This window comes from Nuphar pumila, chromosome 13, assembly GCF_984573655.1.
Source record: "Nuphar pumila chromosome 13, dmNupPumi1.hap1.1, whole genome shotgun sequence".
Classification (NCBI taxonomy): Eukaryota; Viridiplantae; Streptophyta; class Magnoliopsida; order Nymphaeales; family Nymphaeaceae; genus Nuphar; species Nuphar pumila.
Window position 1 is genome coordinate 52109327 of NC_143261.1, and position 11930 is coordinate 52121256.

An 11930-nucleotide genomic window follows, 5' to 3' on the forward strand; every position below is an offset into this window, starting at 1 on the left:
AGGTATAGATATGGCCTATGGACTGTTACTAATTTCCTGCCCCCCACACCAACAGGGGCTCCGCTTGTGTGGCAGGAGCAGTCCTTGTGTTGGCACGTTGCAAGTTCGAATCCCTATGGTATTGTTGTATAACTGGTAACCCCAGCTTTATTTGTCAAAAAAAAAAACAAAAGTTTCTGCCCACATGGGCTTCAATAATGTCATCAAAACAGGACGTCACAAGTTCGAAATCCACAGGTGGTGCCTCCTGCAGCAAGGATGAAGTTGAGTGTAATATCCGATAGGTTGGGAGGACTTCAAGGTTTTACCAATCAAAGACCAGCCAATGTGTGTGGTCGGTGATTTGGGATAGGGGGTTGGGGGTTTTCCTTGGACTATAAAAAAAAAAGGTTTTTCGCTGACTTGAATTTGGATCATGTGTTAGATAGATCAAGGGTGTCAATGGGTTGGGTTTACTCGGACACGACCTATATCAAACCCTATACGGTCTAGGTATGGTGATAAATAAGAAGACCCGAATAAGGTCTGGGTTCGGACTCAAAGGTCCGATTAATACATAGAGTCGGGTATAGTTTTTAAAATTTTATATTAGACCCGACCCGAATTTTGATTAAGACTCACAATTTTTCAATGTAAAAATGATAAAAAAAAAATATTATTTTACTGGGTATGGCCCAGGTCTGGTTCATGTAATTCTTATCAGGTCCAGGTATGGTTTCTTTTATGGTGAGTCCGGTTAGACCCGAGTCTGAACCCAATACCATACCCGAAAATTGGGGCCAGGTCTGGTTTCACAACCAAACCTGACCGTTGACACCCTAGTTACTTAGCTTTGCTTGTACTAGTGTGCAATTATGCATGACTATAAATGATGTCAACATAAAATTCAACATAAACCGAAAAAATAAGCAACAAAAGATAATCATTTGAGAAAAAAATGATTGGAGCTTTTAGAGTTTCTTAATGTTTTATAACCAAAAGGGTTAAATGTAAAATAATAACAATTTTTATTTTTTAAGAATAAGCCTTCTAACTACACTTTTAAATGACGTTAGGGATGTAAACAGTTGTGATTAGGATCTGACCAATACTAGATGCGGCTAATGGGACATTAGCTAAACGGATTTGAATTTGGGCTCCGATGATGAAAAACCCATACCAAATCCAGTATTTTTTTTACGTGTAATTGGATTTGGACATCCTTCAAAACCGGATATCTGTTGGATTTAGTAGCAAGAAACAAAACCATATCAGAATCCCATTACAATAGGATATGTGTCTGGCTTACCATTTTCGACCAAACATGAACCAGATTCCGATAAAATTTGACCCATTGACATCCCTAGCTTTGGGTATGGATCGGCTATAGGCCAGGTATCCCTTGATCCAACTTTCTTATGCTGTTCATTTTCACATAAACATATATATATAAGGTTATTAGGGGCAGATTGTGTACGGGTCAGATAGAAAATGTGAGCTGAGTCCGAATAATTTTTATTGATCCATGCTGATGTCAAGATTGGATAAGGATCCTATTCAGCATGTGACTTAAGGGCCTGTTTGGAATCTTGGCGTCCATGGTAGCTGGGAAAGGAAGTATGGAAACCACAAATCCAGTGGATTTGGTACTTCCCACCTGCTTGTTAAAGGGTAATTTCGAAATTTGGTGGAAAATAATTGTCCAAATTATCTTCACTGTTGGATCCAAAAAGTGCAAAATTTAATGTGGTAGTGGGCCCAATTGCACTTTTTGGGGCATGAAACAATGAAACAGGCTGTTCAAAATCAAACGAAATTGAATAAGGGTTTATTTCCGGAATTACCCTTTTTAAATAATTTCAAGAAGCTGAATTTCTGTTGGCAAATTATTTTTTCTTTAGGCTTTCTTTAAAAAAAATGTTAAATTGTCAATCACAATGCAACTAATGTTGCCAGAATCCGTTTCTGAACCGATTCGTTTTTCAAAAAAAACTCAGAAGATCAACCCGGATCAGATAGTTTTGAATCGATCTATTTAAAATTTATTTTTTTTATTTAAAAATAAAAACATCCACAAAAATTTATATAAAACAAGGAAAATATAGAAACGAAGTAATTGATGACCTATAAGATTCAATCAAATTCTAAAATATGGATTCAATGCAAACAATTAAAACATGAAAATGTATTTAAAGTGCCAATATCATCGTAAAACTACAACATATTCTAAATAAAAAATGCTTGAAAATAATACATTTTTTTTGTGATTGTATTTCACATTAAAAATATGACATTTTATATATCGTTGATATTTGTCACGAGCTTAGGAATTATATTATGATACTTAAAGTTTATTTGTTTGTTGTGTTCCTTATAAATATTTTTAAGAGGTTGCACCTCTCTAACAAATATCGCGCGATTTATGAAAATCTTGTGATAATATCACAAGAAATTGCCTAAAAGTTTAAAATGGAAATTTCTCTCAAGATTTTCAAAATATCATGAGATTTATGAAAAAATATAAATACCATGATTTAAACATGATATTTACATTTTAAATGGCTATTTATCATGAAAAAATGTGTATTTTTATTTTTAGAAACTTTTTATTAATATTTTCTTAAAAAAATATTTTTTATATTTTTTATTTATTTTTTATTACCAAGATTTTGCCAAAATGCAAGATTTTATGAAAAAAAAATAATTTCTCGCAAGTTTTTGACAAACAAGATTTTGCTAAAAAAAAGGTTTGTCACTATGGGCTGCACAAGAGAAATGCATCTTTGTATCTATTTGATGTAGACTTCAAAATGGTTAAGCAACTCAATCTGACTGATGGGTGAAGTATTTGAAGTCTTTTTCGTTTAAATTGAGTCCTTTGCTTCAACTGGCTTGTTCATTCGGCCCCTACAGCGTTTGGATATATGTAATTCTCTTGCTATCTCATAAAACTGGCTTATTTATACATACATACATATATATATATATATATATATATATATATATATATATTACACTTAATAATTCATATTATATATTTCATGCATTTTTTGTATATATATATTTTATGTATTCTTTTTTTATATATTATACTTAAAATATTTATTATATATAAAAAATACATATATGTTATCTATACACGCTCTCACGAGGGGAACACCCTATGTTCGGGCTCAATTTATTTAAGCTAAATGAGCTGCTCGTGGCTCGGATCACCGGTTATACAAACCAGTCATGAACAAGTTCATCAAGAACCCAACCGAGCTGAGTCACTGCTCAGTTGGTTTACCAGCCCTAGCAATGACCCGCAATACAGGGAACAGTGTTTAGCTTTAGTGTTATCAAAATCAGTTCGAATCAACTGGTTAGTTTTAAATTGATACTTCACTGATTCAATTAGAAATCAGCCTGGATCAATGTTTTTTTTGTTTTCTTGGTATATTATGAGAATTTTTTCTTGCCGAGAAAATGCCCTCCATCACCAACCATACATTGGCCGACCTCCAGTTAGTAAAACTCTTGAAGTCACCATTGCCCAGCAGAGAGTACACTTAACTTCGACTTTGCAGCAAGGGATGCCACCTCGTGGGTTTCGAACTTGTGATGTCATGTTAATTTGACCACATTCACAAGTAGTCCCTACCAGATGAGCGGAGCCCTTGTGGGGGACTTTTTTTTACTATTGAATTCTCTGTTCTGGTAAGTCCATAAAATTTTAAGGGTGATTCAGTCTTTTTCCCTTCAATGCGTCGACAGCCGATAGGTCTAGTGCTGACATGGCGATGAGTCATCAGCCACGTCGACGTCGTGGCCGAAAAGGTCTTAGTCAGACGACGTCTGACGTGGCAGAGCATCTCTGACTGCATTGATGACGAAACACTTGATAGTGAGATTGGCTGAAAAGTTAACGAAGTGGGGGACACGTGGTACTAAATTATTGATCAAACGTTTACACGTGTCACTATATCATTCGTTAAGGAAAGCACGGACGCACTTTTGGGTAAGACCGGGTACAAAAGCATAATGGAATCTTTATTTAAAGGTTGCTGAATGCAAAATTACCCAAATTGCCCATGCTACGTGAATTGGACCAAAATGGATATTCATCAACGAAATTAGTGTGCCTTGCGTTGACGTTGCATGCTATCCTACCCGGTCGGATTCGGTAGCCAATTCCGGATCCGATTAAATATCAGATTCGGATTCAGTATTAATTTTTCATTAAAATCTGGATCCGAATCCGATTTTGATCCAAATCAGATTAAGCCTAAATATCGAGTTTTGGACTAGTCCGATCTAGATTGGGTTCTATCTTTTTTCATTAGAATCCGAATTCAGTTCTGAATCTGATTAAGTCAGATTCTATATTGCTAGATCCAACATGATCAAAATAGTAGGAATCAACCCTTGGATTATAGTTTTTCGAGGTAAAAATATGTTTTTTTCAGATTTAAAATTTTGATACATTGTAGTTTTTTCAACCTATGAAATCCAATTCAAACATCAAACTAAACTTGCAAATACCTAGGGATGGCAGTGGACCGGGAAAAGCAGGGCCCCGCCTTGCCCCGTTTGGACCGGAGATGAAGGGTATGAAACGGGGATGGAGGCAAGGACGAAGGTTAAAATCCATCCCCGTACGGGGATGGACATACCCTTTTCCCCGCCCCGTCCCTGCCTCATCCTTGTTTGAACCGGGGATGGAGGACATGAAACGGGGATGAAGGGGGGGGTGGAGGTTAAAATCCATCCCCACCGGGGATGGAGGTTCTAATCTTGAGGCGAGGCAGGGGTGGAGACCTTGTCCCCCACCCCGCCCCACTGCCATCCCTAGCTGTGTACATCACATGGAGGGTCATATGTGCAAAAAGGGTGAAAATTATAAAAAACATCACATTTTTTCATTAGAGTTTCCTTGACCATGAGGGTAGCAAACATTAACGTGCACATCACATGGATGGTCAAATGTGCAAAAAGGGTGAAAATTATAAAAATATCACATTTTTTCATTACAGTTTCCTTGCCCCACTAGGGTAGCAAACATTACCCCCCATTAGGGATGCACACGAGCGAGCTGAGCATATCATGTACAGGCTTGGCTTGCCCAAGTATGTTAGTGTACAGGCTCGGCTTGAGCTAGACTCGAGGTTGAGTGTTCAGGCTCGTCTCGACCCGAACTGGGCTCGATTCTGGGGGTATGCTGTTTGAGGTGATCCATTGAGGAACACATTTAATCAAAGTTTAAGCAACTTCTTTTTTCATCTTATACAAGGCCAAGAACGAACCGAGATCAGCCCTATCATTCATATGAAATACAAGGCCTGAACAAGAATACAACCAACAAATATCGAAGACAAACCAGAACAATAATACTCAGGCCAATATCACAAGCAAGATGCCAAGAACAAATAGAGTGATATAACCTTGCTGGAATAGAGATGTCGATACCAAAAAAAGGCTATAAACTTGTCTAACCACACCACTAACACAGGCTAAAGAATACTAAAACTGAGATGAGAGCACTCAAAATTGAGATTAAGGGAAGAAACACAAGCTCAATAACCCTATGATACTGAAAAACAAGGTTATCACCTTTATAAAACCTCTTAAATCTCAATCAAACTCATACATTGCTCCAAAGAAGCCACCCAACACACTTATAGCACTGTTTTTACATGAAAACGACCTCAATTAAACTGATCTGAGGCATAAAAAACAGCAGCACAAAACTGAACCCGATCTGCCCGAAACAAACTAGAGATACAAAAAAATACTAGAAAAATAAAACAGAAATTTCAATACTACACCAAAAGGCTCAATTCTTTTTTCAATAATCTTATAAAAACAAGCACTATGAAATCCCCAAGATACTCAAAGTAAATTATACTGGTGGTGGTGGCTGGTGAGTGACCGCCATGAGTAGGGGTGGGTGTCAACGGGTCAGGTTTAATTCCACTACAAAAAAAATGTTAATTAGCGACGAAAATTTGTGATGGAAATAATCCATCACAAATTTGTGATGGATTAGCTAGAGAAAACTAGTTGTCCTTAAAATTGAAATTAGTTGCAAAATTAGCGACAAAAAAATTCTGTCTCAAAATCCATCGCTAATTAGTGATGAAAACATTCTATTGCAACTTCGCGATGTATGAGCAACATAATTTTTTCGTCGCTACGTTGTCGCTAATTTGCGGTGGCATTTGAGACGAAATGTTTTTGTCGCTAATCTGTCACTACTTTTCGATATAAAATGGCCCATCTAAGAGCACAAAATTCTCCCTCGCTCTCTCTCTGATTACCCTTCTCCTCCCTCTTCCCTCACTCCACCTCTGTCGTCGACTCGCGCCGCCATCAGAGACCCAACGAGGTTGTCGCCCTCCTTAAGTATGTCGGGGATCAGCCGCCATCTCCCCTCAGCTCTCCTTTCCCTTCCCTTCCCTTCCCTTCCCTTCCCTTCTTTTTTCTCCCTTCCTTTCTTTCTTCTGCGTTTCCCCTTTCGTCCGAACGTTAGCCATCATCGATGCCCCTCCAACAAAGATGCTGATTCTCTTCTTCTCTTATCGTGACACCTGGTGGCGGCCTAACCGGCTGCCCACGGCCTGCGCCCGCTAAACCAGCAGCCAGAGAGGAATGCAGGTTGGGTTCTACAGGCGCAGAAGGCGAAATCGAGAATTGGGGTTTCTTCTTTGAGTGAAGATCGGCAGGTTCCACGTCTTCTTGCCGAAAAAAGATGGGTTTCACGGGGCGACCGCCACCTGGTTCTTATTAGGGAGGGGAGGAAGGGCGGCCTCGACCAATGGAGGGCATGATTTCAGAGACCCACGATGAGAAGGAAGGAAGGATTGGAGCCGAAGAGATGGGTTTTCCTCTTCCATGGCCGAATCCGGAGGGAGGCATGCTGGGATCCTCCACCGCCTCCTCGAAAGATTCTTTGATTTGACCCAGAGCGAAGGGAGAGCCACCACCACCTCTCCCTCTTTCCCTACCACAATCACCACCAACGCCGCCTCCTACTAGAGAGGAGAACGGGCAAGATCGTACATGGGCGACTGTCGGCCTCCATGCGCTTGTGGGCAATCTCCCAATGCCTCTCATCTCATTGTTAGTGTTTTACCATCTCTCTCTCTCTCTCTCTCTCTCTCTCTCTCTCTCTCTATATATATATATATATATATATATATATATATATATATAGACACACACACACGCAGAGGAGAGAGAAGAGCTTTGTTACAACTCTGCGTAGGGATGGTTGTGTCATCACTAGGGGATGCACGGGGCAGTGTGCAACCCATAGAGATACACCACGCGACTATCCAATTTTGTTTGGACTTGTTAGGGTTTTGCTTCGCAGTTTTCGCCAATCGAATTACCATTTTACGTTTTAATTTTTGTCGCACGTGAGTGAAAGCGTAGTTAGAATTTATCATTTGTGTGTGTGCAGTTGCAGCACTCTTCCCTGGTGAGAGGGTTGTGTAGGTCGTCGTGTGTGGTGGTTACACTGAACTTTTCAGATTTTGAGTTTTGCTTTACTTTTCATCGCGTTGAAAAGGTAGGATTCCTAAACTAAAATTTTAAAATGTAATTCATGTTGTATGATAGAAATGTAAAAGTTTGTTGCACATGCACTTAGTTTGTAGCACAAACACATTGTATAAATGTTGGAATTATATTGAATTGTCTATATATTCGTGCATTGCAGGTGCGTACCTGAGCATATGCGTGATGCTTAATGCTACACATCACATGAGGCTAAAAGGGTCAAGCAAAAAGAATGCAATAAGAAAATAAAAAATGCAAATGCAAAATAATGCAAATTGGGTAAATACCTGTGATGAGTAAGCGATGCAAACGCATCACATGTTCTTTGCTTTCTTGGATGCAACACTTTTATGCTCACACACTCATTTAGTTGTGGATATCTAGAACTGTTCTACTGAAATTTGGAGATCATGCTAAGCATGATTTGAATGTATGAAAATAGAAGTGCTCTTATTTTTGTAGTTCGGAGACCATACTAGTCATGGTTGTAGTTAGTGAGATATTGGAGTGTATTTGCTGCAGATACATGTTTGACATTGTTGTGGTATGAATGATTATTTGTATTGCCATATTTGATGTGCTTGTATCCATGCTTGCATGAAGTTATTTTCGATTTGATTATGCCTTTCATATAAAATTGTATCATGAAAATATGCTTAAAATGAATGTATCATATTTGTGAATGTGATTTCATCTTTCTAAATATCTTTGTGATGTGTGTAAATATGATGTGATGGTGTTATACAAAAAAATATTGATTTATCAATGCATGTATAATAGTTCATGAAATTGCATTTTATGTTAAACATGTTTGTGGTAAAGAGAAAAAAAAATTATGCATTAACTAAAACAAAAAAATTGCTCACTAACAAACACCAAACAAAAATTTCTAATAGATTTGTAAACAACAAAGTGTTAACCAACTCAACACAAGCAACAAGCAAAATGAAGACTTATTAAATATTTTCTTTATCATAACATTATTATGATTCTCTTTTAACTGCTTAAGATAATATTCATAACATCATAGGACAAAATAGCTGCAAACCATGAATGAATATACCGTAAGATAGTTAATAATGAGGTATCGCTTGAATATATGGATGATGTTGACAATTTTATTGAATTTGCAACGACAAATATCAGTACAGTGGATCACACCGGTCGGATCAGGTGCCCCTGCACGATGTGTAAGAACAATCGATTTGTAGAACCTCATGGCATTAGACATCACCTATACAGGAAGGGTTTTGTCAGTAGTTATCAGATTTGAATGTTTCATGTTGAAGAATTTTGGACTAATTTTGATGCACAAGTGAATGTGGTGCACGATAATCTATATGTGGATTTAATATTTTATGTCACAGGACCAGAACTAGATTCTGCTATGGATCCTAGTGATGTACCAACTGGGTAGAGAAAGAAGCAACAAACGATGCAGCTAATAGATTTTATGACTTAGAGATATTGATGAGCCATTGTAGAATGGTTGTGAGAGTCACACTATCTTGTCTGCAGTTCTTTAACTACTGAATTTGAAGTCAGAGTATAATTTGAGTCAATCATGTTCTGATCGTTTGTGTTTTTTTATAAAGTGTATGTTGCCCAAAGATGAAAAATTGCCACAAAATTTTTACCGTGTGAAGGTTATGGTCAACGCTCTAGGTATGGAGTATCAAAAGATACATGTTTGTCCAACTCACTGCATGTTGTATTTCAAAGATCAAGAAAATAGCAGATCATATTTGTCATGTGCGCATCCTCGGTTCAAGTGAAAGACAAGGGACAATGCCAACACGAGGTCAAAAGAAGTGTCACACAAGTTACTCTGCTACTTTTCTCTCACTCCTAGATTGCAATGACTGTATATGTCTTAGAGGACAGCTAAACACATGCGATGACATGCAAATAAAGTTCATGTGATCATCGCAAAATTTTCCTCTCGTGATGTTCTCTCTCTTCCTTCTCTTTTCCTTTCTAACCTCTATTTCCTCCTTTTTGAAGGGAGAAAAATAAAAGAGAGAAAAAGAAGAGAGAAGAGAAAAGAAAAGAAAAGAAGAGAAGAGAAGAGAAGAGGAACTCTTTTGCGGGGTCTCACTTGACCTTAATTTTGAAAATATTTGAAATAACTCGCCTCCGTTTTTGAAATATTTGCGGAAAAACTGGGAGACGGGATCCGCTCGTCGGTACGAGGTTCGATCGTTCCTGGCACCTTACCAGAGGTAATCGAACCAAGGGTCGAATTCATGCCTTTTGCTTTAAAAATTATCTAAGAATCTATTCTAAGTCTAGATGCACAAAGAATCATGCTTGTGCAAATGCAAAGATGTATGCTCTTTTTGAAAATATTTTAAAGAATTCTCAAGTGTTTCTGAGATGAATCTGATGCTAGAGTTAAGAAATGGTTTTTAACTCATAACTTAAGATTTAAAGTTCTAAGTTTTTAGGATAATCAGAGTTTGAGGAAATAAATCTGATCTTTGAAAGAGATGATTTTGAAGTTTGAGATAGAAGGAGAAGAAAAGAAATTTCAAAGTAAAAAATGGACTTTGAATCGGAATAGAGATGAAATGGAATTGAATTTTGAAATCAGAATGAAATGTGAGAAATCTAAATAGAATTGAAAATGGGTTTGATTTGAAAGTTAAAATTCAAGATGGGATTTGAATCCAAAGTCTGGATTCTAAAATAGAAGTTGAGATTCAAAAATGAGATTGAATAGATGGGAATTGGATCTGAAATCTGAGATCCAATGATGATCTTGAATTCTGGATTTTAAATGGAATTTGGATTGGAATTTTGAATGGAATTGGATCCAAGATTTGGAATCCAAGATGAATTTTGGATCTGAAGTCTGAGATCCAAGATAGAGTTGGACTCTGGATCCTAAAATGGAATTGGATCTGAAATCTTATATCCAAAGTAGAATTGGATTCTGGATCCTAAATGGAATTTGGATCTGTAATCTGAGATCCAAAGTAGAATTAGTTTTGGATCCTAAGGTGGAATTTGGATCTGAAGTCTGAGATCCGATATGAATGTTGAATCCTGGATCCTAGAATGGGTTTTGGATCTGAATTTGAGATCCAAAAAGTGGAGATTTGAACTTGGAAATCGAGATCCAAGTTGGATTTAAGATCTAACTTTGGATTTGATTTTGAATATGAATTTCAAAGTCAAATTGGACTTTGAATTCGAACTTCGAATCTGGAATTTAGAAGATGAATCAAGAATTTCTAAGTTTGAATTGAATTTGAAAAAAATTGAATTTTAGAAATTGAATCTTGAATATACAAATGAATTTCAAAGTTAAATTGGACTTTGAATTTGAGATAAAATTTTGGAATTTGAAATACAAGATGATTTTGAAGTTTCAAAGTCAAAATGGGACCTTGAAATTGAATTCTTGAATCCTTTTGAGAAATAGAGTTGAATTTAAATAGGTTTTGACCTGAGAAATGAAAGAAAGAACCACTTGGATTTATGAAAAAGGATTTGGAAAATATGATGCAATTCTATCCTAAATGATGAATGAAAAGAGTTTTAATTTAGATTTTGAAAAGCTATTTCATTCTTTGAAATGAATTAAAATAAGATTGAAGATATAATACATCCCTGACTATGGTCATTGAATGTATTATATAATAATCTGTATTTAAATTCAGGTGAAGAATAAAACATATTTTTGTGCTTTTATAGAGTTTAAAATGAAATTAACTCTCAATATACCCTGACTATGGCCATTGGTATATATTTTGAGCCAATTTTAAGTTATACTCTAATAAAAGAAGAAAATATTTGAAAATATGATGATTTTTAAAGAGGATCCAATGTTATTTTATAAAAGATAACAATCTTAAGTTTTGTTTACATCCTGACTATGGCCATTGATGTAAATCATCAACTTAGGATTAATTACCTATTTATGAAATGGTGCACGTGCCATTCGTGTTTCACCATTGTGAGATTTTGGAAAATAAAGGAGGAAATACGGAATTCATTTACAATGCTCATTCATTCTACCTAATGCCGGAAATGTAAATTCTCATTGACATCTAAGTTGTTACAATCTTTGAAACTGAAATTTGAAACAACTTCTTTAATCCGAGATGATTTTCCATGACTTCTCTGCAAAGAAACGAATTAGCATAATGTAGAAAAAGAAAAGGAAAAAAATACTTTGTTGAGAGCAAAATTGTATATGAATGTGTTGATTCTAATACCAGATACTATGTTTATGCTGAATGAGAAAGGCATATTCAATGGGTGAAGTCAAGAACCAGGTTAGTCCAAGATGAGTCAGTCTGAAAATAAGGTAGTTCCTGATGACCCACCATAGAAAAGAAAGGACACAGTGGTTCATTGCGAACCACTATGAAAGGAAAACTATTATAGTAGTTCTTAATGAA